The following is a 27,808-nucleotide window of genomic DNA, read 5'->3' as shown; positions in this document are numbered from 1 at the left end:
ACAACACCCAGTGTGCCATGCAATACATGCCCTCCTTAATACCCATCACCAGCTTATCCCATTCCCCCACCCCCCTCCCCTCTGAAGCCCTCAGTTTGTTTCCCAGAGTCCATAGTCTTTTATGGTTCATTCCCCCTTCTCTTTACTCCCCCTTTCTTCTTCCCTTTCTTCTCCTACCGAACTTCCTACTTCTTATGTTCCATAAATGAGTGAAACCATATGATAATTGTCTTTCTCTGCTTGACTTATTTCGCTTAGCATTGTCTCCTCCAGTCCCATCCATGTTGCGGCAAATATTGAGAAATCGTTCTTTTTGATAGCTGAGTAATATTCCATTGTATATATGGACCACATCTTCTTAATCGAGTCATCTGTTGAAGGGCATCTCAGCTGCTTCCACAATTTAGCTATTGTGGACAATGCTGCTATGAACATTGGGGTGCATATGGCCCTTCTCTTCACTACTTCTGTATCTTTGGGTAGGATTCACTCTTTTAACAACTTTCATAAATACCATACTGCAGTATTAACTATAGTCACCACGCTGTACATTACATTCCTAGTACATATTTATCTTATAACTGGAAGTTAGTACCTTGTGACCACTTTCACCTAATGCTAAAGGGAGTTCTTTGAGTGTAGTAAAAGGATGCTAATTAACATCATAAAAACATAAGAAGGCAGGGTAAAACTCTCTGGTAATGGTAAATATGTAGTCAAAATTAGAATCTGAAATACGGTAATAGTAGTGTGTAATTTACCCCGTCTCTAGTAATCAAAATTTGATCTCTTTTTCTGAGTTTGGTTGTTGTTCTTTGAGATTCCAGGTATTAGTAAGATCATAGATAATTGTATTTCCCTGTGTGACTTATTTCACTTAGCATAATTCCCTCAAGCACTTCTTGTAAGGCAAGTCTAGTACTGATGAACTCCCTCAGCTATTGTTTGTTCAGGGAGTCTTTATCTCTCCTTCATTTTGGAAGGACAGCTTGCCTAGTATAGGATTCTTGGTGGACAGTTTGTTTTGAGTTTTTAAAAATATCTTGAATATATGCTCCCATTCTCTCCTGGCCTGAAATATTTCTGTTGAGAAATCTACCAAAACTCTTATGAAAGTTCCCTTATATTTAATTTCTCTCTTTTCTCTTGCTGCTTTCAAAATTCATTCTTTTTGACTTTTGAGGATTTTCCTCCGATGTGTCCCAGTGTAGCTCTATTTGGATTCAGCCTATTTGGAGTGCTCTGGACTTCATGAATCTAGATGTGCCTTCTCTCCAGGTTTGGGAAGTTTCAGCCACTATTGCTTTAAATATACATCCTGTCCCTTTCTCTTTCTCTTCTGCTTTTGAAATTCCCATACTGCAGACATTGTTCCTTTCAGTCATGTCCCATAAGGCCCATAGAGTTTCTTCAATCTTTTTCATTCTTTTTTTCTTTTTGCTCCTCTGATTGAAATTTCAAATGGCCTGTCTTCTAGGTCATTGATTCTTTCTTCTGCATCATTGAATCTGGCTGTTGACACTTTCTATTGAATTCTTCAGTTCACTCATTGTTTTCTTACCTTTAAGATTCCTTTTTTTTAATCGTTTCTCTTTCTTTGTGAACTTCTCATTTTTTTCATGCATTGTTTTCCTAATTTTGGTTAGCTGTCTTTGTGTTCCTGTAATTCACTAAACCTTAAGAGGATAACTCTGAATTCTTTTTCTGACAGTTCATATATCTACATTTCTTTAGGGTTAGTTATTAGAGCTTTATTAGTTTCCTTTGATGCTGTCATGTTTGCTTGATTTTTTTTTTTTTGATCCTCAACTCCTTACATTGGTATCTATGCATTTGAGTAAGTGGTCTTCTCTTCCAGACTTTATAGGTTCACTTTGGCAGAGACTGTTCTTCACCAGTCAGCTCAGCTTGGGGTTCAGGATGTACCACCTAGGGCAGGTGGAATTTGCTATCAGGGTTTATTTTTGGGCAAGGCCACTTCCTAAGCTCTGAGATCAAGATATGGGTGCTGCTGATTGAAAACTGTTGGATAGGACTGCTCGCTGGTTCCCTGCCCAAGCAAGGGCATAGGATGGGCTCTGCAGTTCCCTGTTTTCTCTGCTAAGTTACTACAAGTTGGGGACTGGGTACTACACTCAGCAGTAAGTGGGCTACGAATTAGTGTCTCTGCACTACCAGGGCAGTAGAACAGACCTGAGGGTCAGCAAGCCTCATTGTTTGAGAACCCAAATCAGTCAAGACAGCATTGAATTCTCTAGCCAGACAGGGCCACTGTTTTTGGCCTACTGACAGGGAAAGCCATGAACTGTGGTCTGTGTTCAAGTGCCATTGTAAGCAGATGTTCAGGAGGACCCAGAGCAAGTGTACTAACTTTAAAATATACAGATTATGACTTCCTGAATGAGAAGGCACAAGTCACCCACACAGAGTCAGCAGGCAGGTCCCTCAGCATCTGAGTTCCCACTTTGGGGAAATGAAAACCCCAGAGTCATTTTTATTGAAGGTGCAGTTCCAGTACATCCTCACAAAGGAAGTAAGGCCACAAGGTTTATTACTTAGAGATCCCAGAAACAAAGGGGCATAATGAGCCAGGGAAGGCCAGTCCTCCATCACAGATCACTACCAAGCAGAAGACCGAAAGGAGGGAAGAAAGCTCTTACTTACAAGGTGGTTGGGGTGGAGGTCACTGACTTTTTGCAGGTTTAATTCTAAGTGCTTTGTATTTTATTTTATTTTATTCTTCTAAGTGTTTATTTTAAAGGTTCCCTGGGAAAAATAAAGCAGGACTTAGGGTGGGGATCCTAAACTCAGGTCTTATCTGAATTTCAGACCCTGGATGTGAGCAGGGTTGTTGTACTGTGAAATGCCTGGGCAGCAACTCAAAGGAGCTGTTTTCTTATCACAGCAGGGCTGTTGGATGGGCTACCTGTGTCTTCAGGTTAAGTTCCTTGGCTGGGCAGACTGAAGGCTGTATTCAGCAGCTAGTAAGGCTATGAATTAGTTTCTCTGCCCAAGCAGAGTAGAAGAGCAAGCTGTAAGACCAGTAAGGCTCTTTGTTTGTGGTCTTTACTCAGACTGATCTGTGCCCAAGTTCCCTAGATGAACAGGGTCACTGAGTTTGCTCTGTACATTATCATCCCTGTCTGCCAGATAGTCCATTCAAGCATTGCTAGGCTATGTAGCTTTCCAAGTGTTCTGTTCAGGCTTTGTGGTTGGGAAGGGCTATGAGCCTTACTTAGCAGTGACCAAGGCTATGATTCAGCTCCCCCGCCTGGGCAAAAAAGGAGAGCCTTCCACTCCTAGTAGTGGCTTTCCTCTAGAACAATCAACTGTTTCTGCCATGCTTGAGCATTGTTGAGCTACAGAGTTTCCAGATATTCTTACCAGCCTTTCTGGTTGGATGCAGCCAGGAGGTACTTTCAGTAATGGGCTAGAGGCTATGACTCAGCTCCCTTTCTTATGTGGAGCATACCATGCTCCCAAGCCAGTAAGCCTCTATTTGAAGACCTAAATTGGGCAGACTTGGCCCTGACAGGTTCCCTAGTCATACTGAACCATTGACTTGATTCTGCAGATGAGTAAACCAGATGATTGAGATTATTACTTGGGCTCTGTAGGCATGAATTTGGTCTACCAAGATCTGAGTACCAGTTGTTGCAAGCCTCTCCCCTCTTCTTCATAACAACAACATTCCGATGATCAAGCTCTGCAGAACCCCCTGCAGGTCCTATTAGGCAAGACCAGAGTAGGGGTTCCCAAGGAGTGACCCACAATGCTGGGGGAGCTGGTTATCCACCCTAGGCTCTTTTTCCCCACTGGAGGAACAATAGGTTCAGGGAAGATCTCTCCTCATGACACTGTGCCAGCCTGAAGGAGAGACAATGTGGTCAGCATGTAACATTCCTCTTACCTTTTTGATGTAGTCTGTCATGGTCTTTGTGGTGCAGGGAATGTTTTATCACTACCTTCTAGTTCTAGGATTCTCTCAGTGGTGTCTTGTCCATGAATAGTTGTTAGTTGCTCTTCTCATGAGGAAGAGTGAAGTCAGGAACAATCTATGTTACTGTCTTGGTGACACAGGCAGAATGCTCACATATACATTTTAACAACTATTTCCAAGGATGGGGACTTGAAGGGTTCTTGCCCCTTGAGTTACTTGCCCAGAGCAAAAATTGTTGGTATGTGAAGTCCTAATCACTACTCTGTTTACTAAGCAGAAGTATAGCAATCTAATCTTTCGAAAAAATAAAATCCTTAACAGAGATCGGCAAGTAGCACATTCTCTGCCTGTTCTGCAATACATGGCATATAGGAAAGGCATAAAGATGGCAGTGTACCTTTTAGCTTAATGATAATACTTGCAATCTATTACCTTCATCTCTTTCCTGTGAGAAATGATAAGATAATTATATATAGTGGCAGAAGATCATGGGGTTCTTACTCAGATTTCCTATACCAACGCCTTTCCTCACTAATCCTTTTATCATAACAATTCTTTTTTTACTAATTATGTTCTGATACTTTAACCTAGTGCCTGGTAAAGTGTAGATGCTCAGTAAATAAGTAGATAAATGATAGGAAATAAATCCTTAGGAAAAAGTAAGATTGACTTCTGGTTCCTAGAATTTGACAATCTAGATTATTTGATCAACCACCCACTGCAAATACCTATAAATTCAAGGAAGTTTATAACAAATATCTCTAAAAATGAATAGCAAAACTCCTGGCTTCCAGTTCTGCCTCTAAGGAGTTGGAAGTTGCCACTCTCTCTTAACAAATAGAAACCAGAAAAGACTGTACAACTCTGCTTGATCATTAAGAGAGGCAAGGACACAGGGAAAATTCCTGCCACAGGGCAGGTAAATACAGGGACCCACGTCTTCCTGGAGCAGAGACTCACAAGCAGTAACCACCATGGGAATCAGTGCCAGAGTAGGAAAACCAGAATTGAAACTGACAAATTACTGGAGACTCAGTGTGGACAAGTCTGAGAATTAAAAATTCCAGAAAGACCCAGTCGGGAAGCAATGTGGGGTACACAGCATTGTGAGATTTACCTTCAGGGGTTCAGACAAGTTCTCACAGTGTAGATCAGAAAAAATCCCCTTGTGCATTCAGCAGGAAATGTGGAAATGGAAACATTTTGAAAAATCCCAGAGCATTCTGTTCCTCTTAATAAGTTCTGCACTGAGGTAAAACTAGTGAACCAGAGCCTAACCTACCTAGTGAAAAGAAATACTCATATCCAGTTCACTCTGGCCTCCAGGCCCTGCCTAAGGTGGGGGAGGAAAACTGAAAAATGAAGAGCTAAGCTCAAAAGATGTGGGGGGGGGGTATCTGAAATTTCCAATAACACAGAAAATAACAAAATCACAATGGCAAGTGATTCTAAATCTGCCCCAGTTGGGAGTAGAAGGTGGGGGAGGGTAGAGATTCAGAGTTGCAACTTGTTTTCATCATCTAGGCAAGCATTTCTCCAACTTTAAGATGTGTTGAACTGAAAGAATCTCATTAAAATGTGAGTGTTGATTTAATAAATGGACCAGGCCAAGATTCTACATTTTCCAACAATATCCCAAGTGGCTTGCTTTGAGGAGCAAGGCTAAAGGCTTGGGTTTTAATCACTATTTAGACAAAGAAGATGAGGCCATAGACCCAAGCAGTCCAGAGCTCAGAACTGAAACCCCTGTATTGTAACAGAATTCTTCAAAAATGTGCACACTCAGTGGAAGGGGGGGTAGTGGGGGAAAGTCTTGCCAGTGCAAAGAGATGGCAAACTATCTATAGATTCCTTGTTGTGTTTATAACTTCCTTGGTTTCTTCACTTTCTCACTTTTAAATCTGATGTCATTCCTCAATGATTAAGTTCTGAAATTCCTATAAGTGCCTCCTTGATCTCTTCCCTAGTGATAAAATATCTATCAACTATTTTTGTCTCTCCTAATGTTCTAAGTTGTTTGCTAATTGAAGATTTTTTTATATCCATCACTTTTTGCCTCTCTCTTTTGCTTAAAGTTAATATCATCAACGATAACAGTTATTCAGCAAATGATAGACAAAGTTTGCTTAACATTTGCTATGTGCTGGAATTATATTAATTTCCTTGTATCATTCACTCATTTTTTTTACTCATTTTTAGCAATTCTATGAGAAACAATAAACGTTAGTCCCATTTACAGATGAGAAAACTTAGCCTTGGAAAAATATGGAAGACTTCAGTGTCCTGTTACACATGGAAGAAGCTTGGAAATCAACACTCAGATCATCATAAAAACAAATCTGAACAAACTGAAAATCTACAACTCTTCTTAGAGTCATCAAAGAATTGAGGTCAGAAGGAAAAGTGCCACATCAAAATTGGACAGACAGGTCAATACAGAGAGTTATAGCTTAACGACAGCAGAGCCTTAAGAGCAGAAACTGCCACTGCAGCTAGTACTAAAGTGGGAAAACTTAAGCAGTAATTGATGAATTGACAGAGGCCCAGTGTGGACAACAGTGACAGTTAAAACTCCAGGGAGGCCCAAGCTTAGAGAAACACCCCAAACTCATATGAATTTTACCTCCAGGAACCAACCTACCAGGTTTTCACAGTAAAGATTGGAGAAAAATTCACTGTGTTTGCAGCAGAGTGGGGGGGAAAGTAAACATTTTGAAATATGCCCAGAGCTCTCTGTTCTCCTTTACAAAAGCCTGCCCTTAAAGGAAACTTTTTCCAGAGTCTGTCCAGGATGGAAAATGGAAAATACCCCCACTCCAACCTCTCCATCCATCCACATGGGGACAGGGAAATCCTTAGCTCCAGCCCCTCTAGCCTTCCTGTCTCCTCTAAGGGAGGAAGGGAGGAGGTTGAGAAGCACTTGTAAAGGTCACAGGAAGTTTAATCAAAAAACTGAGACCTAATCATAGGGATCTAGAATGCTTCCTGTCTTCCAAAACAGGTTCCTGTATAAAAACGGGATTACAGCTAAAAGAACTGCAAGCCTCAGACTCTATTCAAGGAGTCTTTAAGGAAATGCAAAGACAACAGAAGAGGACACTAGAGGAAACTGAAGCCTCTGGCAGCTGGAGCTATGGCAAACATTAAACTTAGCCACACTCCTAGCCAGATCAACATAAAACTTCATATTAACATCCTATATACAACAGTTCCTTTTACCTAGTACATCATGTCCAAATTTCAACAGAAAGTTACAAGATGTGCAAAAGAGAAAAACCACAGTCTGAAGAGACAAAGCAAGATTCAGGACCAAATTCAGGTATAGAAAACATTTTGGAATTACCAGACTGAGAATTTAAAATAACTGTGGTTGAGGGGCACCTGGATGGCTCAGTCAGTTTAGCATCTGACTCTTGATTTCAGCTCAGATCATGATCTCAGGGTTGTGGGATCAAACCCCACATCAGGCTCTGCATTCATCAGGGAGTCTGCTTGAGATTCTCTCTCTTCCTCTGCACCCCCCCACTTGTTCTCTTCTCTCTCTCTCTCAAATAAATAAACAAATATTTTTAAAAAATAGAATAAATAAAATTAAATAACTGTGGTTGTTATGCAAAAAACCCTAATGGAAAAAGTGGGCAACATACAAGAACAGATGAGCAATGCGAGCAGAGAGATGGGAACTCTAAGAGAGAATCTAATGCTAGAAATCCAAAATTAAAGATGGATAGCTAAAAGAAGTCCACCAGACATTTGAACACAGATCTGGCTAACTGTAAAGAGAAAAACCATCAAATGCTAGAGTCTAACCCTGTTTTGAAAGTTTAAGTGAACTATGCTCCATCTGCTGGCAACAGGAGAGATAATACAGTGCAAAGCAACTGAAGGACCCCATTCTTGGTAAGTTTTCAGACTGCTATAACTTAGAATTTATCATTGTAGTCCTTCATTAATTTCATATTCTAATAACAAAATTTATTCTGAATGCCAGATGTCTTATTTTTCTATTTCAGATAACTCAAATCTAACATATAGAAACCAGTCAGATTTGGGATTTATTTTCTTTCTTTATGCGTAAAGTGAAAGGTTCAGTTCATTGGTATGAAGGATGCCTTTCAGAACCAAAGCCCGGCAACCATAGACTTAGCCCCGGTAGCAAGAGCATCTGTATCTGAGCACTGAGGTCAAACAACTCTCCGGGCATCCAGGAAGAACCTGCTCCACCCTCTGCTCAGTACGCTGCTGAAACAGGCGCCAGCCTCTATCCTGGTAACAAGTGAGAAAAAGCTTCCAAGTGAAAAAAAAAAATAAAGAAGAAATCCAATTAATAGAACAAAAAGAGGAGGAAGTGAACTGAAAGAATTTTAGAGCTTTAAGCATTTATTTCTTCACCACCTGTCCTACTCTGGTGTCTTAAAAACCTTTTTGCCAGCTCTGTGCAATTCAGCCCTTTTCCCTGTTTTCTATAAAAGTTGTTTTTGAAAGAATTTTAGGCCCTTTTAAGGAATATGCATACATTCATTCAAACCACTTTCCTTGTTCCAAGAAAATATTAGGGAAACATTGGCTCAGACTGTGCACATGGAATCCCTATGGTGTGGGGATGAAGCACAAAGATCCTTTTCACCCAAACCTATCATTTTTATTAAAAAAGTATTAATAGCCACATAAACACAGCTCTTACTGTTTTTAGAAAAGACAGGCACAAAAATGTGTTACAAGGATGGGGCTTTCTTGGAAAAAGCAAGGGCAGGAGGTCTTGAACAGCTAGCTATCAGTGCCCTTCTCTGGGAAGCTTAGAGGTATCTTTTTTCATTTGTTTCTCACAGTTACTTATGCTTTTTAATTGAAGAAATTTTAATGTATAAAAGTTTAGTCAAGAAATTTAAAATTCACCCACACTCCCGACACCTAGATATAAGCATCATCAATATTTGGTGACAATTATTCCAGCTACTTGAATCATCGAACTTTACATCAAAAACCAGGGATGTACTGTATGGTGACTAACATAATATAATAAAAAAATATTATTATAAGAAAAAAAGTAAAAAAAAAAGGCAATAAAATATGTTATTAAAATCACCTTACAGGCAGCAACTAGCAACACATAAACCACCTTAGATATATCCCAACCTGGGATGCCAGGACACAGATTAGAAACAATTTTTGGAGTGTTAAACTGAGTAAAGGTCTTTTTAAAATTAAAAAAAAAAAAGAATACAGAAAGCTAGCAGGAGAGCTACAAATACATACAATCTTTATTCAACAAACATTTAGTGAGCACCTATGATGAGCTAGTCACTGTGTTAGGCACTGGAGAAGAGACTTAGCAGAAAAGAGAAACAAGGCTTTGCCCCCAGAAAGTTTACTTTAACAATAACAAATTAAAAAATACATATGATATGTCAAGCGATGATAAATACTGTGGAGAAAACAAAGCATAACATAGAGGGGGGGGTTACTATTTACATGAAGTATTCAGGGAAGGACTCTCTAAAGGAAAAAAATGATATTTAAGAAAAGATTAAAGTAAATGAGGCTATTTGAAAGCAGACTGTAGTAGGCAAAAACAAAAAGACAAACAAAACACTTCATTCCAAATTCCTGATACTAGAGTATCAAAATAACCAGATACTAGAGTATCAAAATAACCAAAAGGCCAAGGTAACTGGAAGAGAGCAAGCAGAGGGAAAAGAGGTGCAAAAGGAGGTCAGACAGCATGGGGGCTAGGCATACAGTCTCATGAGCACCCTGAGGACCTTGACTTTTACTCAGAGTGGAAACGAAGTCACTGGAAGTTTTTAAGTACAGGAAGGACATAAACTGACATATACTTTCACGATTATTCTGTTTGTTGCGTGAAGAATCGCTACAGGGAGGAAGGGTAAGAGCAAGATGATAAATCTTGAGTCTATTCCAATACAGGGGAGAGATACTGGAGGCTTGATGGGAAGTGACCATGTGATCATTTGTAAAAATATTCTGACTATATTTTGGGAAGGAAAGAGTATACCAGTAGAGAGTAATCTACCTTCGGCCTCAGAGACACCTGGGGATTTGACTAGCAGTTAAATTATTTGCAACACTAAATTAAAGAATGTAGAAAAGTATACCAGATCCCAGACAAATGAGGGTTTTGCTGAGGTCACCATGTACTGAGCATACTATCAGAGCACATTGTACTGGCTTCAGAACACTTAATTGTGTAACTGGTAATTCATGAAAAACTGATGAATGAACTGATGAATGAACATAAATGACTAACAAAGTATTAAAGCTAAGGAATCCTAGAACTGATGGCTTCATTGAGCTGAGGTAGAACACATTTACTTAATCTCATTTCTTATGACATGCACACATCCATGCAAAATGACTAGGATCCATGGAAACTTCTCAAGGAAATCACAGGACCTTTACTATGTGGCAGCTGTGTATGTTCTGTGCTGTGTTTTTTCTCAAAGCTAAAAAACCTTGTGCTTAGAAAGTCTTTTTGTCTTGTCTTTGGTTTTGTAGGTAGAATTGACAGGTTTGATGATGGATTGGATGTAGGGTATGAGCAAGAGACGAGTCAAGAATGACTCCAGAATGGAGAAACATTTATCACTGCAGTGGATGTCAAAAGAAAGCCAGAGCAGCAATACTTATGTCTGACAAACTAGATTTTAAAACAAAGACTGTAATAAGAGATAGAAGGGCACTATATCATAATAAAGGGGACAATCCAAAAAGAAGATATAACAATTGTAAACATTTATGCACCCAACATGGAAGCACTCAAATACATAAAACAATAACAAAAAGAAAGAAACTCAGTGATAACAATACAAAAATGGCAGATGACTTTAACACCCCAGTTCAATAATGGACAGATCATCTAAGCAGAAAATTAACAAGGAAACAATGACTTTGAATAACACATTGGACCAGATGGATTTAAGAGATATATTCAGAACATTTTATCCTAAAGCAGCAGAATACACATTCTTTTCAAGCGCACATGGAAAATTCTCCAGAATAGATCACATACTGGGTCACAGCTCAGTCCTCAACCAATTGACATCATACTATGCATATTTTCAGACCACAATGCTATGAAACTTGAAGTCAACCCAATAAATTTAATATTTAATCTTTAATATTGCCTATTAAAGAATGAATGGATTATACAGGAAATTAAAAAAGAAATTAAAGAAAAAACATGCAAGCAAATAAAAATGCAAACAAGACAGTCCAGAAACTTTGGAATGTAGCTAAGGTGGTCATAAGAGAGAAGTATATTGCAACACAGGCTTATCTCAAAAAGCAAGAAAAGACTCAAAAACACAAACTAACCTTACATATAAAAGAGCTAGAAAAAGAACAACAAATGAAGCCTAAAGCCAGCAGAAGGGAGGAAATAATAAAGATTATTGCAGAGATAAATAATATAGAAACTAAAAAAACAATAGAACAGATCAATGAAACCAGAAGTTGGTTCTTTGAAAAAATTAATAAAATTTATAAACCTCTAGCTAGACTTATCAAAAAGAAAAGAGAAAGGATCCAAATAAAAAAATCATAAATGAGAGAGGAGAAATAATAATCAACAACACAGAAATACAAACAATAATAAGAGAATATTATGAAAAATTACACACCAACAAATTGGACAACCTGGAAGAAATGGATAAATTCCTAGAAACATAAAAACTACCAAAACTGAAACAGGAAGAAATAGAAAACTTGAACAGACCAATAACCAACAAAGAAATTGAATCAGTAATCAAAAAACTCCCAACACACGAAAGTCCGGGACCAGATGGCTTCACAGGTGAATTCTACAAACATTTAAAGAAGGGTTAATAGCTATTCTTCTCAAACTATTCCAAAAAATAGAAAAGGAAGGAAAACTCCCTAATTCATTCTATGAGGCCAGCATTACCCTGATAACCAAAACCAGGAAAAAATAGAACTACAGGCCAATATCTTTGATGAATTTAGGTGCAAAAATTCTCAATAAAATACTACGAAAACAAATCCAAAAATACATTTTAGAAATTATTAACCACAATCAACTGAGATTTATTCCTGAGTTGCAAGTTTAGTTCTATATTCACAAATCAATCAACATGATAAATTGATTTTTTTAAAAAGTATAAGAACCATATGATCAGTTCACTAGATGCAGAAAAAGCATTTGTCAAAGCACAATACCATTCATGATAAAAACCCTCAGTAAAGAGGGTATAGAGGAAACATACCTCAACATAATAAAGACCATATATGAAAAACCCACAGCTAATATCATCTTCAATGGGGAAAAACTGAGAGCGTTTCCTTTATGGTCAGAAGCAAGACAGGGATGTCCACTCTCACAACTGTTATTTAACATAGTATTGGAAGTGCTAGCCACAGCAGACACCACAAAGAAATAAAAGGCATCTAAATCAGCAAGGAAGAAGTCAAAAGTTCACTGCAGATGATATAATATTCTGTATAGAAAACCCCAAAGACTCAAAGTCAACCCCAAAGACTCCACCAAAAATCTGCTAGAACTGATACATAAATTCAGTAAAGTTTCAAAGACTCCACCAAAAATCTGCTAGAACTGATACATGAATTCAGTAAAGTTTCAGGATACAAAATCAATGTACAGAAATCTATTGAATTTCTATACACCAATAATGAAGCAGCGAAAAGAAAAATCAAGGAATCAATCCCATTTATAATTACACCAAAAACAAAAAGATACCTAGGAATAAACCTAACCTAGATTCCTAGGAATAAACCTAACCAAAGAGGTGAAAAACCTATACTCTGAAAACTATAAAATGCTGATGACACAAATTGAAGATGACACAAAGAAATGCAAAGGCATTCCGTGCTCATGAATCAGAAGACTATTATCAAGGGGCGCCTGGGTGGCTCAGTTGTTAAGCGTCTGCCTTCGGCTCAGGGCGTGATCCCGGCGTTATGGGATCGAGCCCCACGTCAGGCTCCTCTGCTATGAGCCTGCTTCTTCCTCTCCCACTCCCCCTGCTTGTGTTCCCTCTCTCACTGGCTGTCTCTATCTCTGTCGAATAAATAATAAAATCTTAAAAAAAAAAAAGACTATTATCAAAATGTCTTGAGGAACTCCCACAAGTTCATTTTTTCTTTTGTTTCTCTTGCCTTTGGAGATGTGTCATGAAAAAAGTTGCTGTGGCCAATGTCAAAGAGGTTGCAGCTTATGTTCTCCTCTAGGATTTTGATGGATTCCTGTCTCACATCAAGGTCTTTCATCCATTTGGAGTTTATCTTTGTGTATGGTGCAAGAGAGTGGTCAACTTCCATTCTTTTGCATGTAGCTGTCCAATTTTCCCAGCACCATTTATTGAGGATACTGTCTTCTTTCCACTGGTTATTTTTTCCTGTTTTATCAAAGATTAGTTGCCCAAAGAGCCAAGGGTCCATTTCTGGGTTTTCTGTACTGTTCCATTGGTCTATGTGTCTGTTTTTGTACCATGGTGTTTTCATAATAACAGCTTTGTAGTACAGCTTGAAATCCAGCAGTGTGATGCCCCCAGCTTTGTGTTTCCTTTTCAACAATTCCTTGGCAATTCGGGGCCTTATCTGGTCCCACACAAATTTAAGGGTAGTTTGTTCCTTTGTTCTTTGAAAAATGTCATTGGTATTTTGATCGGGATGGCATTGAAAGTGTAGATTGCTCTGGGTAGCATAGACATTTTAACTATGTTAATTCCTCTGATCCATGAGTGTGGAATATTTTTTCATCTTTTTGTGTCTTCTTCGATGTCTTTCAAGAGCGATTTGTAGTTTCTAGAATATAGATCCTTTACGTCTCTGGTTAAATTAATTCCAAGATAACGTATGATTTTTGGTGCTATTGTAAATGAAAGGGATTCCCTAATTTCTCTTTCTTCAGTCTCATTGTTCGTGTATAGAAATGCAACTGATTTCTGAGCATTGATTTTGTATCCTACCACATTACTGAATTGCTCTATAAGTTCTAGTAGTTTGGGGGTGGAATCTTTTGGGTTTTCCATATAGAGTATCATGCCATCTGTGGAGAAGATATTTGCAAATGACACTACAGATAAAAGACTGGTATCCAAGATCTACAAAGAACTTGTCACACTCAATACACAAGAAACAAATAAACAAATCATAAAATGGGCAGAAGAATGAACAGACACTTTTCCAATGAAGAAACAAATGGCTAACAGACACATGAAAAAATGTTCAAAATCATTAGTCATCAGGGAAATTCAAATCAAAACCACATTGAGATACCACCTTACTCCACTTAGAATGGCAAAAATGGACAAGGCAGGAAGCAACAATTGTTGGAGAGGATGTGGAGAAAGGGGATCCTTCCTACATTGTTGGTGGGAATGCAAGTTGGTACAGCCACTCTGGAAAACAGTGTGGAGGTCCCTTAAAAAGTTAAAAATTGAGCTACTCTATGATCCAACCATTGCACTACTGGGTATTTACCCCAAAGATACAGACATAGTGAAGTGAAGGGCCATATGCACCCCAATGTTCATAGCAGCACTGTCCACAATAGCTAAATCGTGGAAGGAGCTGAGATGCCCTTCAACAGATGACTGGATTAAGAAGATGTGGTCCATATATACAATGGAATATTACACAGCCATCAATAAGAATGATTTCTCAACATTTGCTTCAACATGGATGGCACTGGAGGAGATAAAGCTAAGCGAAATAAGTCAATCAGAGAAAGACAATTATCATATGGTTTCACTCATTTATGGAACATAAGAAGTAGGATGATCGGTAGGGGAAGAAAGGGATAAAGAAAAGGGGGGTAATCAGAAGGGGGAATGAAACATGAGAGACTATGGACTNTATTTACCCCAAAGATACAGACATAGTGAAGTGAAGGGCCATATGCACCCCAATGTTCATAGCAGCACTGTCCACAATAGCTAAATCGTGGAAGGAGCTGAGATGCCCTTCAACAGATGACTGGATTAAGAAGATGTGGTCCATATATACAATGGAATATTACACAGCCATCAATAAGAATGATTTCTCAACATTTGCTTCAACATGGATGGCACTGGAGGAGATAAAGCTAAGCGAAATAAGTCAATCAGAGAAAGACAATTATCATATGGTTTCACTCATTTATGGAACATAAGAAGTAGGAAGATGGGTAGGAGAAGAAAGGGATAAAGAAAGGGGGGGTAAACAGAAGGGAGAATGAAACATGAGAGACTAAGGACTCTGGGAAACAAACTGAGGGCTTCAGAGGGGAGGGGTGGAGGAATGGGATAGGCTGGTGATGGGTATTAAGGAGGGCAGGTATTACATGGTGCACTGAGTGTTATTTGCAAGTAATGAATCATGGAACTTTACATCAAAAACTAGGATGTACTGTATGGTGACTAACATAATATAATAAAAAAACATTATTATTTAAACAAAAAACAAAATGTCTATTGTACCCAAAACAATCTACATATTCAATGCAATCCCTATCAAAATACCAACATCATTTTTCACAGAGAAAAAAACAAAAAAGGCCTAAGATTTGTATGAACCACAAAAGACCCCAAATAACAAAAACAACCTTGAAAAAGAAAAGCAAAGTTGGAGTCATCACAATTCTGGACCTCAGATTATATTACAAAGCTGTAGTAATCAAAACAGTACACAAAAACAGTAACATAGGTCAATGGAACAGTACAGAAAACCCAGAAATGAACCCACAAGTATATGGTCATTTAATCTTCAACAAAGCAGTAAAAAATATCCAATGGGGAAACGATAGTCTGTTCAACAAATAGTGTTGGGAATACTGGACAGCAACATGCAAAAGAAGGAAATTGGACCCCTTTCTTATACCATACACAAAAATAAACTCAAGGGGTGCCTGGGTGGCTCAGCTGGTTAAGCGTCTGCCATCAGCTCAGGTCATGATTCCAGGGTCCTGGGATCAAGTCCCACAATGGGCTCCCTGCTCAGCAGGGAGTCTGCTTATCCTTCTGCTCCTCCCCTCCACTAGCGCTTGCTCTCTCTCTCTCACAAAAATAAATAAAAATGTTTTAAGAATAGATAAATAAATAAATTCAAAATGGATTCAACATCTAAATGTGAGACATGAAACCATAAAAATCCTAGAGAACACAGCCAGTAACCTTTTTGACATCAGCCATTCCAACTTCTTTCTAGATAAGTCTCCTGAGGCAAGGGAAACAAAGCAAAGACAAACTATTGGGACTTCATCAAAATAAAAAGCTTCTGCACAGCAAAGGAAGCAATCAACAAAACTAAAAGGCAACCTACAGAATGGGAGAAGATATTTGCAAATGACATACCTGATAACAGGTTAGTATCCAAAATATATAAAGAACTTATAAAACTCAACACCCAAAACATGAATAATCCAATTTAAGAAATGCGCAGAGAAATGAATAGACATTTTTTCCAAATAAGACAACCAGAAGGCCAATAAACACATGAAAAGAAGCTCAAAATCACTCATCATCAGAGAAATACAAATCAAAAGTACAATGAGATATCACCTCATACCTGTCAGAATGATTAAAATCAACAACACAAGAAACAACAGGTGTTAGTGAGGATATGGCAAAAGGGGAACATTCATGCATTGATGGTGGGAATGCAAAGAGGTGCAGCCACTGTGAAAACAGTATGGACGTTCCTCAAAAAGTAAAAATAGAACTACCCTACAATCCAGCAATTGCACTAGTTGGTGTTTATCCAAAGAATACAAAAATATTAATTCAAAGGAATATACGCATCCCAAAGTTTATAGCAGCATTATCTACAATAGCCAAATTATGGATGCAGCCCAAGTGTCTATTAGTAGATGAATGGATAAAGAAGATATATATATGTAGTGAAACATTACTTAGCCATAAAAAAAGAATGAAGTCTTGCCATTTGCAAGAACATGGGTAGAGCTAGAGAGTATAATGCAAAGTGAAACAAGTCAGTCAAAGACAAATACCATATGATTTCATTCATATGTAGAATTTAAGAAACAAAACAAATGAACAAAGGAAAAAATAGGGAGGGGGTAAACCAAGAAACAGATTCTTTTTTTTAATAATTTTTATTTTGTTATATTAGTCACTATACAGTACATCCCCAGTTTTTGATGCAATGTTCCATGATTCATTATTTGCGTATAACATCCAGTGCACCACACAATATGTGCCCTCCTTAAAACCCATCACTGGCCTATCCCAATCTGCCAACCCCCCTCCCCTCTGAAGCCCTCAGCTTGTTTCTCAGAGTCCACAGTCTCTCATGGTTCATTCCCCTTTCTGTTTACCCCCCCCCATTCTTCCCTTCCTTCTCTTACCAATCTTCCGATTTCTTATATTCCATAAATGAGTGAAACCATATGATAATTGTCCTTTTCTGCTTGACTTATTTCACTTAGCATAATCTCCTCCAGTCCCATCCATGTTGCCACAAATATTGGGTAATCGTTCTTTCTGATGGTTGAGTAATATTCCATTGTATATATGGACCACATATTCTTTCTTTTTTTAAGATTTTATTTATTTATTAGACAGAGATAGAGACAGCCAGCGAGAGAGGGAACACAAGCAGGGGGAGTGGGAGAGGAAGAAGCAGGTTCATAGCTGAGGAGCCTGACATGGGGCTCGATCCCATAATGCCGGGATCATGCCCTGAGCCGAAGGCAGATGCTTAACCGCTGTGCCACCCAGGCGCCCCTGGACCACATATTCTTAATCCAGTCACCTGCTGAAGGGCATCTTGGCTCCTTCCACAATTTAGCTATTGCTATACATGAACAATGAGACTGAAGAAAGAGAAATTAGGGAATCCATTCCATTTACAAAAGCACCAAAAATCATACATTATCTCAGAACTAACTGAACCAGAGACATAAAGGATCTATATTCTAGAAACTACAAATCACTCTTGAAAGACATTGAAGAAGACACAAAAAGATGGAAAAATTTTCCATGCTCATGGATCAGAAGAATAAACATAGTTAAAATGTCCATGCTACCCAGAGCAATCTACACTTTCAATGCCATCCCGATCAAAATACCAATGACATTTTTCAAAGAACTGAAACAAATAGTCCTTAAAATTGTGTGGAACTAAAAAGGCCCTGAATCGCCAAGGAATTGTTGAAAAGGAAACACAAAGCTGGGGGCATCACATTGCCAGATTTCAAGCTGTCCTACAAAGCTGTGATCACAAAGACAGCATGGTACTGGCACAAAAACAGACGCATCGACCAATGGAACAGAATAGAGAACCCAGAAATGGACCCTCGGCTCTTTGGGCAACTAATCTTTGATAAAGCAGGAAAAAACATCCGGTGGAAAAAAGACAGTCTCTTCAATAAATGGTGCTGGGAAAATTGGACAGCTACATGCAAAAGAATGAAACTTGCACTCTCTCACACCATACACAAAGACAAACTCCAAATAGATGAAAGACCTCGATGTGAGACAGGAATCCATCAAAATCCTAGAGGAGAACATAGGCGGCAGCAACCACTTTGACATTGGCCACAGCAACTTTTTTCATGACACATCTCCAAAGGCAAGAGAAAGAAAAGAACCAATGAACTTGTGGGACTTCATCAAGGTAAAAAGCTTCTGCACAGCCAAGGAAACAGTCAAAAAAACTAAGAGGCAGCCCACGGAATGGGAGAAGATATTTGCAAATGACACTACATACAGATAAAAGACTGGTATACAAGATCTACAAAGAACTTCTCAAACTCAATATGCGAGAAACAAATAAACAAATCATAAAATGGGCAGAAGATATGAACACTTTTTCAATGAAGAAACAAATGGCTAACAGACACATGAAAAAATGTTCAAAATCATTAGCCATCAGGGAAATTCAAATCAAAACCACACTGAGATACCACCTTACTCCACTTAGAATGGCAAAAATTGACAAGGCAAGAAACAACAATTGTTGGAGAGGATGTGGAGAAAGGGGATCCCTCCTACATTGTTGGTGGAAATGCAAGTTGGTACAGCCACTCTGGAAAACAGTGTGGAGTTCCCTTAAAAAGTTAAAAATTGAGCTACCCTAGGACCCAGCCATTGCACTACTGGGTATTTACCCCAAAGATACAGACGTAGTGAAGAGAAGGGCCACATGCACCCCAATGTTCATAGCAGCATTGTCCACAATGGCTAAATCATGGAAGGAGCCAGGATGCCCTTCAACAGATGCCTGGATTAAAAAGATGTGGTCCATATATACAATGGAATATTACTCAGCTATCAAAAAGAACAGGAAGTTCAATAATTACAGAAGAATCTACTAAGGAAATACACATTGGGGTAGCAAGTTACCTGGGAGTGGGACTCTGTCTCTAAGAAAAGTTTGCTTTTCTCCCTTAAAAAGGATTTTGTTTTGTTTTATTTTGGTTTCAAATACAAATTTACCTAAAATTATAGTCCTGTCCCTTTCTGAGAGATGAGTTTCACTCAACTGTATTTTTCCTCTTCACCTGTAAAGAAGGAGGAAGTCAGTGGGCAGCCCCAGCAGCCCCCTCCCCACAGCCCATATATGTGTTCACAGGCTCCCACATGCTCTCTATTTCCTCATGATGAGGTAAATAATCATTTAATCCTTTTGTTGTTGCATATGATTGAGCTTACTTCCACCAATGATGAAATCATATGAAGTTCTACAAGTAACTGAGTAGTGAGTCTGACTCTCTGTGAAAACACTTCTATTGTGGAGAGAAATTAATGATCCCTGCAGGTGTCCAAATGGTAAGTCAATACATCCCAACAGGTGTATTCACTGGAAAGGAGCCAACAGGTAAGGCAGCTGGGATCTGTTACTGGTTTGCCAACGGACACCACTGGTCTGTAACAGCATTAGCCAGAGTACATGTTCCCATAACTGTTGCCAAAACTTGTCCTCCAGAATGAGTCTATAAAGTGAAAGCCTTTGTAGCATTACTCCAAGGCTTAACAAATTCCAAAGAGTAATTATTTGATTGCAGAGAGTTTCTGAGATGCTCTTGCTGTTAGCATTCTTGTCCGCTACCAACAATTTTCCAACAGCAGCCAGCATACTCCCTGTCTGGCATAAATCACAGCCCTGATTTTAAACAAGAGACTCATGGGGCGCCTGGGTGGCTCAGTCATTAAGCATCTGCCTTCAGCCCAGGGCATGATCCCGGTGTTCTGGGATCAAGCCCCACATCAGGCTCCTCTGCTGGGAGCCTGCTTCTTCCTCTCCCACTCCCCCTGCTTGTGTTCCCTCTCTCACTGGCTCTCTCTCTCTGTGTCAAATAAATAAATAAATAAAATCTTAAAAAAAGAAACAAGAGACTCAAACCTCTCAAAGGGGCCCTCTTAATTTAGAATAAAACCCACACTCGCTTTCAGTCCCGAAGTCTACTTTACATGATCCCCATCCACCTTTCTGATCTTGCCCCTGGTCAGTCCACTGGAGGCTCAGGCCTTCTATTGGCTCAGGAGCAGTTAAGCCCTGAGTCTTAGGACTTGCAGCTTTGTTGACCTGGTATTCTCTTGTCAAGGCTGTTTGTCAGCCTGGCCTCCTTCAGACTTGAATTCTACCACCTCTGAGAGTGCTTCCATAACTCTTGGCTTCTTGGCCATGACCCCATTGCTCTCCATCACTAGCTTTCTTAATTTCTTCATAGCATAGCACCTGCTACAATCTTGTGTATCACTTTGTTATCTGTCTCCCTGTACCAGATGTGAATCTTCATACCACCACACCAACACTCAGGAGGTGCCTAGCACATGGAAGTTCCTCAGTAACTATCTGTTAGACAACGGATGGACAAATAAGGACCATCTATCTGCCTATAGAGTTCAGGCAAAAAATCCCATAGTTATGTAGTTCTGAACTATCTAAGTGCCTTATTTTGTGTTTCTTTCCATGGCACCCACAAACCCACTTACCATTTAAATTATCATGGTCCAGATGTGAACAGCAGTCAAGCCTCCTTTGGTCACTTCCCCTTTAGGATTCTGTCATCCTCCCCATTGGTTAGTTCAGTTAGAAGTCCTGAGGCATTTCTACATGAGTAACAGAAGCAAATATTTGAAATTTTATTTGTGATTCACAATTAAACACATCGTTCAAATAACTGTGACTTAAGTTCTGGGTGTGGGCCTAAAGAGTTGATGAATATTAACAATGTCATTAAAAATCCAGAACATAAAATTTTCAGAAATTGCCAATCCTTGTAATGAGAAGTATGCTGTTTCTATCTCACTCTTTTCTCCCTGAAACAAACAGAAACAAACCGATTTCATAAACTGAAATCAAACACTTAGTATTTTAGAATTTAGTTTTGTAGTTCACAGCAAGGGTCTTTAGTAAACACTTAGCTTAATAGGTTTTTTAAAGGTAGTAATATGCATTTATATATATATATATATATATGTATAACTCGGTAGGTAAGATGATCATTTTAACATATAGAATGTTAAAGTATGGTTTATTAGACTTAAAAAAATCGTTACTACTCTAATTTCATAATCTAATCTAATTTCATAATCTAAAGTCATTGCTTCAAAATAAGGAGAATCCAGTAGATCTAATAAATGTGATTCTGTCCATTCAAAGTGAGCAGCCTGGCATTGAACTGCACTAATCACCTTTACACTTGCAATCTCTCTTTCCACTGTGGGAACTCGAGGGGTAGGGGGTTATTTAAGCCCTCTCGGACTTAGATTCCTTATCTGTAAAATAGGAAAAATGATAGTATCTCTCTGGCATGACTATGATCAGAACTTTAAAATTATAGTAATACAAGTAAAGCACTTATAAATTGAGCCCAATATATATTAGCCTTTAATAAGTGTTAGCTGCTTATTGCTTGATTTAATTCATTTGGGGGCTTTTGTTTCTTTGCACGGCCATTTCCATAAGTGGGCAAATATTAACATGGAAGTTTTGAAAATATCAAAAAAAAATCAGGAAAAAATGCAGTTTAAACTGTGAGAGGAATAAAATCATAAGCAAATGTAGCTATCACTTTGTGAAATAAATAAAAACAAACAGATTTTAGAAAATGTGCAGTTTGACCACACAGTGTGTCCACAAGGGCATTTTATGATTTTATGATGATAGAATTATGTGAGGCACCCAGGTAGTTCAATTAAACAAACAAAACAAAATAAAAATGCTTAGTTTGCAATTATCAATAAATGGAATTCCGAAAGAAAATCCATTGCATTTTTAACCTTGACTTATATTCTATCAGAGTGTTATGTACACCATAAAACAGGGATGGCAAACAGGTTTCATCTTTTTGTCAACTATTATCAAGTGGAAGTGACTCTCTGGAAAATTGTTTAAGGAGGATTCTGAGGACACATCTGGGTTCATTGGAAAGAATTCCCTGATCATTTATCAAAGTACACTACAGGTACAGGAGGGAAAGTGAGACTGTGCATGCCAGATAATTACTCCTTATAATGCCAAATTTGCAATTCCCAAATAGTTTGCCAGCACCAGAAAAATAGGCAGCCACGAAGCAAAAACAGTTTGGAACCAAAGATCTGTCTGTGTTGTCAGTGAGATCTGCTGGAGATAATCATTAGGGCTTTCATTGGCTATTTCCTTCACCTCCTCTTTCCATTGCCAAGCACGTATACGTACCCTGATCCTTAACCTGCTTTAAGCAGGTCCTATATCAAGAGAACGAAGGGACAGGATCAATTAAGTTCTGCTCCACCTGCTTTACTAATCTGTGGCTCACGTCTGAGGCTTCAGAATCACAAAGAATCCTGGAGGAAAAACCTAAAGAAAACAGAGTCATCGAATGTAAACAAATAGAAAGCAAAGACCAAGGTCTAATAAAACCAGTCATCTGGAATCTTGTGAGTACTGCCTGAAAGTCCTTATATGGAATCACCAGATTAGCTCTCCTTCTAAGAGAATAGACAGCAAGGTTATTCATTTATGGAACATAAGAAGTAGGAAGATGGGTAGGAGAAGAAAGGGAGCAAGAAGCGGGGGGGTAATCAGAAGGGGGAATGAAGCATGAGAGACTGTGGACTCTGGGAAACAAACTGAGGGCTTCAGAGGGGAGGGAGGTGGGGGAATGGGATAGGCCAGTGATGGGTATTAAGGAGGGCACGTATTGCATGGTGCACTGGGTGTATACGCGAGTAATGAATCATGGAACTTTACAACAAAAACTAGGGATATACTGTATGGTGACTAACATAATAAAAAAAATATTATTATAAAAAAAAAGATGGGAGAAAAGTAGATCATTTTCTCCAGCTCATAAGGAAAGACATGTTTTTCAAAGATCTGAAGGGGAAAAAAAATACTTTTCTGCCCCCAGTCTCAAATTTCCCAAGGCCTCTGTCTTATGGTGGCCTTATTGGATTAAAGTATAACTCTTTCCTCAGAGTTAAGTTAAATTCCCCCTGAGCACACTATTGCCAGGTCCTTCCCCCCCCGCTCCACAGATGGGAGACACTGCTGGTCCACCTCCATGGAGTAAGGCTTTCAATCTGTGTCTGTCAGATAACTGCAGCCATCCTAAAACAGGGGTCAGACCAACCAAGGACAGTTGGGTCCCAGGTTCTTTGCCAAGGGTATCACCACTGAGCCATATTTCCCTGCCTATTCACTGAAAGTTGTTTTGAAAAAATCAAAGGGCAAAGTGACAGCAGATTCAGGAGCCTAGGTCAACAGCCTGCAGGGCTGGTCACAGGATTTCTTTGCTTTTCTGTGACTGCAGAAAGGATTCCCTCCTCCTAACTTACCATTTTCAGAAAAGAAAATTCAGGCTAGGCAACCACAACTTAGCCCTGACCTTCTGGAATCACAGAAGTTCTGGCAAAGTTTTTTACCAGAGGAGCGAAAGGGCGATGGGCAGGAGGAGGGTCCCAGGCATCTTGGAGCCTCAGCCCAGGTCGTCGTGATCTTCCAAACCCACAGGAGAAACAGGAGTGTGAGGCTGAAGAGTCTGAGGTAGTGCAGGGCATCTTGTATAACCTACATCTTGCATAAACCAGGCTCAGAGGTTCTCTGAAAGCTTCCCCCTTTATCTCAGTGGACCTGTGACTGAAGCCTCCCACCCCCACCCCAAGATTCCAGAACTTGGGTGGTGGAGACAATCCCTGTGTGGCCAGCATGATCAAGTCAGAAAACTGCCCTGTCACCTTCCAGAGCTGAGCCCCTTCCCTCAAGTGTGCACTGTCCTGGTAGTGTCCTGGAGGTAGTGTCCTGGAGGGACCTGCCCCCCAGTAACCTCCTGAAGGCTGCTCTACAGGGCATTGTGGGCTCCTGGGCCCTTCACCTTAACTTGGAGCCCAACAAAGTTGCATGGAAATGCAGTAAATAGATGGGTGGGGAAGCCAGATACATCTCTGGCCCAAAGGGATACATTCACATCCACCAGGACAGGGGACCAGAACTAGGGGTCTTTGGCGTTTTTTTTAAATGTCTTTTAAAAAGTATTGTTGAACCAGCAAACCTGTGAGGAAAATCCATAACCATGAAAGTTCCCAGGAGGATAGGGGTGGGTTGGGGGGAGGGTATCTGACATTGAGCTCTGATTCTGACTCTGATCCTGACAGCCAAGGAGGGTGGGGAGCTGGGAAATAAAGCCCAGCACCACACAAGGTGGGGAGTCTGATAAGAGGCAGAACTCCAGGAAAAGCCCACCCTGAGAAAGGTGCAGCAAGAGAACTCTCCAGTCTTGGCTTGGGGATTGGGAAGGAAGAGGAGAAATCTCCCTGCTCATGAAAAACCACAAGCTGGTTGTCATCTGCGTTAGAAGCCCACACTCATACTATCTAGGTGTCAGAAAAACAAATGAGACTTTTGTTTTTCTCTTATATTTTTCTTTAAAAATTTTGAAACTGCAGAGACATTTTAAAAATAGTGCAAAGAATACCTGTAAACATTCACCTAGTTTCACCAACTGATAAGATTTTGCTGCACCTGTTCCCCTCTCCCTCCTCTCTACATATATGTATACATATAGGTACCCATACCCATATATACAAATAAATTTATACTATTTTAAAGAAACATCAGAATGAAAGTTGAGGTCACTGTGGCACTTCACCCCCTACATACTTCAGCTGATATTTCCTAAAAGTAAGGACAGTCTCCTCTCTTCTCATACTACTACTAAACATTACAGTCTATGCAGATTTCCCCAGCTGTCCCAATAATGTCCTCTAAAGCTGCTTTTTTTTCCATTCAGAATTCAGTTAAGTTCCTTGCATTGCATTTTGTTATGTCTCTTTCATCTGTTATAATCTGCAACAGTGCCCCCGGCCCAAACCATTTTGTTTTCTTTTGTTGTCTATTTCCCAAATGTTGATTCTTTTGAAAAATTCAGGCCAGTTGTCTCACAGAACATCTCACATTGTGTTTGCATCCAATTATTTCTTCATGATTAAATGCAGGTTAAACATTATTACCAGAAAATGTCCCACGTCATGCATCTGATATCTCGCTGCCTCACAGCTGGCATATAATGCAGGTCATCCTGCTATCAGGGATGCTAATTTATACTTGGGAACGGTGAGCATTAGAAGGCACATTTTCTCCTCTGTGATCTTCTGTGAGTGGATATTTTGAAACTGTGTGAATATCCCATTTCTCTCAACATTGTATAAAAGGGTGTTTAGCATCTACTGGTGCTGTCTTTATATCTGTCATTCCTTTTACATTCATACGCTGCATTCTTCCATAAAGAAGATCCACTGAAATCCTTAAAAAGCAGCCACACAGCCCAGCAGAGCAAACAAAGATGTTTTCTGGAGGAGCCTACATTCAAAATAGACCTAAAGAAGTCCCACATGTAAAGTGTTACTGATGGTGAATTGTGCTGAGAAGCCGGAGCAATTGTACTGAGGAGGCACAAGCCACCCACACAGGGGCAGCGGGTATCTTCCTCAACGTCTGAGTTCCCACTTTGGGGAAGTGAAAACCCTGGAGTCATTTTGATTAAAGATGCAGTTTCGGTACACCCACACAATGGAAGTAAATCCACAAGATTTATGATTTAGCAATCCCGGAAGGGAGGTGACGCAATGAGCCAGAGGAAGGGCAGTCTTCTGGTCTCAGGTCACCAGCAAGCAGTAGATCAAGATCAGGGTAGCAAGCACCTCTTATTTACAAAGGGTTTGGGATGGAGGTCACTGACTCTTTGTGGGCTTAACTCTAAGTAGTTATTTTAGAAGACGTCTGGGGGAAAATGAAGCAGGGACTTATTATGGGCATCCTAAACTCAGGTCCTTATCTGAATTCCAGACCCTGGGGATGAGCAGGGTTGTCACACTATAAAATGCCTGCACAGCAACTTGAAATAGCTGTTTTGTCATCACAATTGACCCAGCGATGCTGAGGCATTAGTCTTTAGGGAAAAGCATGAGCACTGTCTGGGCAGCAGAGGTATTAAAAGCTGCTAACAGGGTTGCTCCTCCAGCATATGAAACACATGAGCAAAGCGTAAATGCCAATCAATCATATCATTAAACAAACCACAATTTGAAATCCTGACAAACCATTCCCTTCATTTATTGGAGTCCAGCCAAGAAAATAAATCAAAGCCCTTGGATAAGGTTAAGGTAGGTATTTGATAACTAGGATGAGATTGTGGAATATTTATACTTGTTGGATTGTCCGAATTTGTCCAGAATCAGTCATATATATGCAGCAGGTGGTGGCCTTTATGGCACATACACCTCCTTGCTGGGCCAATTAAGTAATCTAAAGTGAAATGGTTATCTAAAACCATCTGTACTAAGAAATCACTAAGGAATGGACTGACAAATAAGACTATTAGAGGGATTAACAGGAAGATTATGGAGCCCAGAGCAGGGACTGTGGGGAAGGTCCCCTTGGGGGGCTGTAAGAACGTGACCCTGTAGCTTTGTTCCTGAAATAGAGGTGCCATGGTGGTGGTGGCGTCTGCAACCAGGGAAGGGTCTTCTCAACAGTAATTAAATTCACTAACTCCTGGTAGGATGCATGATGTGGACCAATCTAACAGATGTGGTGAGAGCCAGCAATTGAGTGAAATGTTTAAAGGGGCCCCAGAACGTTGTAAGACTAGACACATACCTTGGTTTTCCAAAGCTTAAAGTCGCAGCAGAGAGCAGCCTGCCTCACAGTCAAGCAGCAAGTAAGGGGGCCTGGGAAACATAGCAAAGTCTGCAAAGTGCCACCAGCAGGGAATTCTGATAAATTAGCTTTCAGTTCACAACCAAGTCTGGGGAGTGTTCACCATCATCAACAGCCTCTATTCCTGGGTGTCATCTCTGCTACAGGGGAAGGTCACAGGGGCAGCATTCAGGATGAGGCTATGTCCCAGGGTGTCGTGGGTGAGGGCACTACCATGCCTTGAATCCTTGTGTCCCACACTGTCGACATGGTCATGTCCCAGATTGTCACGTCACTATGGGCCTGAGCATTGTCATCTCCAGCATAGCTACAGGTAAGGGAGCCAACCTAGAACAGGGTGACTCTCCCAGAGAGCCACTCAGGAGGGGAAGTAAGGGGCCAAGAGGTCTAACAGGGTCTCATGGATTTAAGATACCCTGATTAGGTTTGCTTGCACTGGTATCACAAATTCTCAGTAAATTTTGGGGTTCCCAGGAGATGCACCTCAGAAATGACTGGGAAGTGCTCTCCTCCAAGGCATGAGTCCCCATCATTGAACAGATCCATTGGAGGCACATGTATAGCCTTAGTTTAAAGAAAATTTAGTGATATGTTCCCAGCAGTTTGTGTGGCTCAGTAGTACCAGAGATGGGTCTGAACTGCGTAAACCTGTCAGCCAGTTAGGATTGAAATTAGAGCAGTGTAATGGCCTGTTCTGGGAGGTCTGGATGCTGGTAACTGTTTGGG

The 27,808-nt window shown here is 39.8% G+C and overlaps 1 protein-coding gene across 2 annotated transcripts in view; it reads left to right on the top strand.

Moving 5' to 3' along the window:
- The first annotated feature begins 22,625 nt into the window (after positions 1 to 22,625).
- The window catches only part of LOC100466952 (sulfotransferase 1C1), a 49,396-nt gene continuing 44,213 nt past the window's right edge, over positions 22,626 to 27,808 (top strand). For both annotated transcript variants that reach the window (XM_034658913.1, XM_002930285.4), the window contains exon 1: positions 22,626 to 22,803. The gene's annotated coding sequence lies outside the window, so the exon portion shown is untranslated. The remainder of the gene's footprint in view (positions 22,804 to 27,808) is intronic.

This window comes from Ailuropoda melanoleuca, chromosome 4 (genome assembly GCF_002007445.2).
Source record: "Ailuropoda melanoleuca isolate Jingjing chromosome 4, ASM200744v2, whole genome shotgun sequence".
NCBI classification, from domain to species: domain Eukaryota; kingdom Metazoa; phylum Chordata; class Mammalia; order Carnivora; family Ursidae; genus Ailuropoda; species Ailuropoda melanoleuca.
This window is presented reverse-complemented; position numbering and strand designations above follow the sequence as displayed.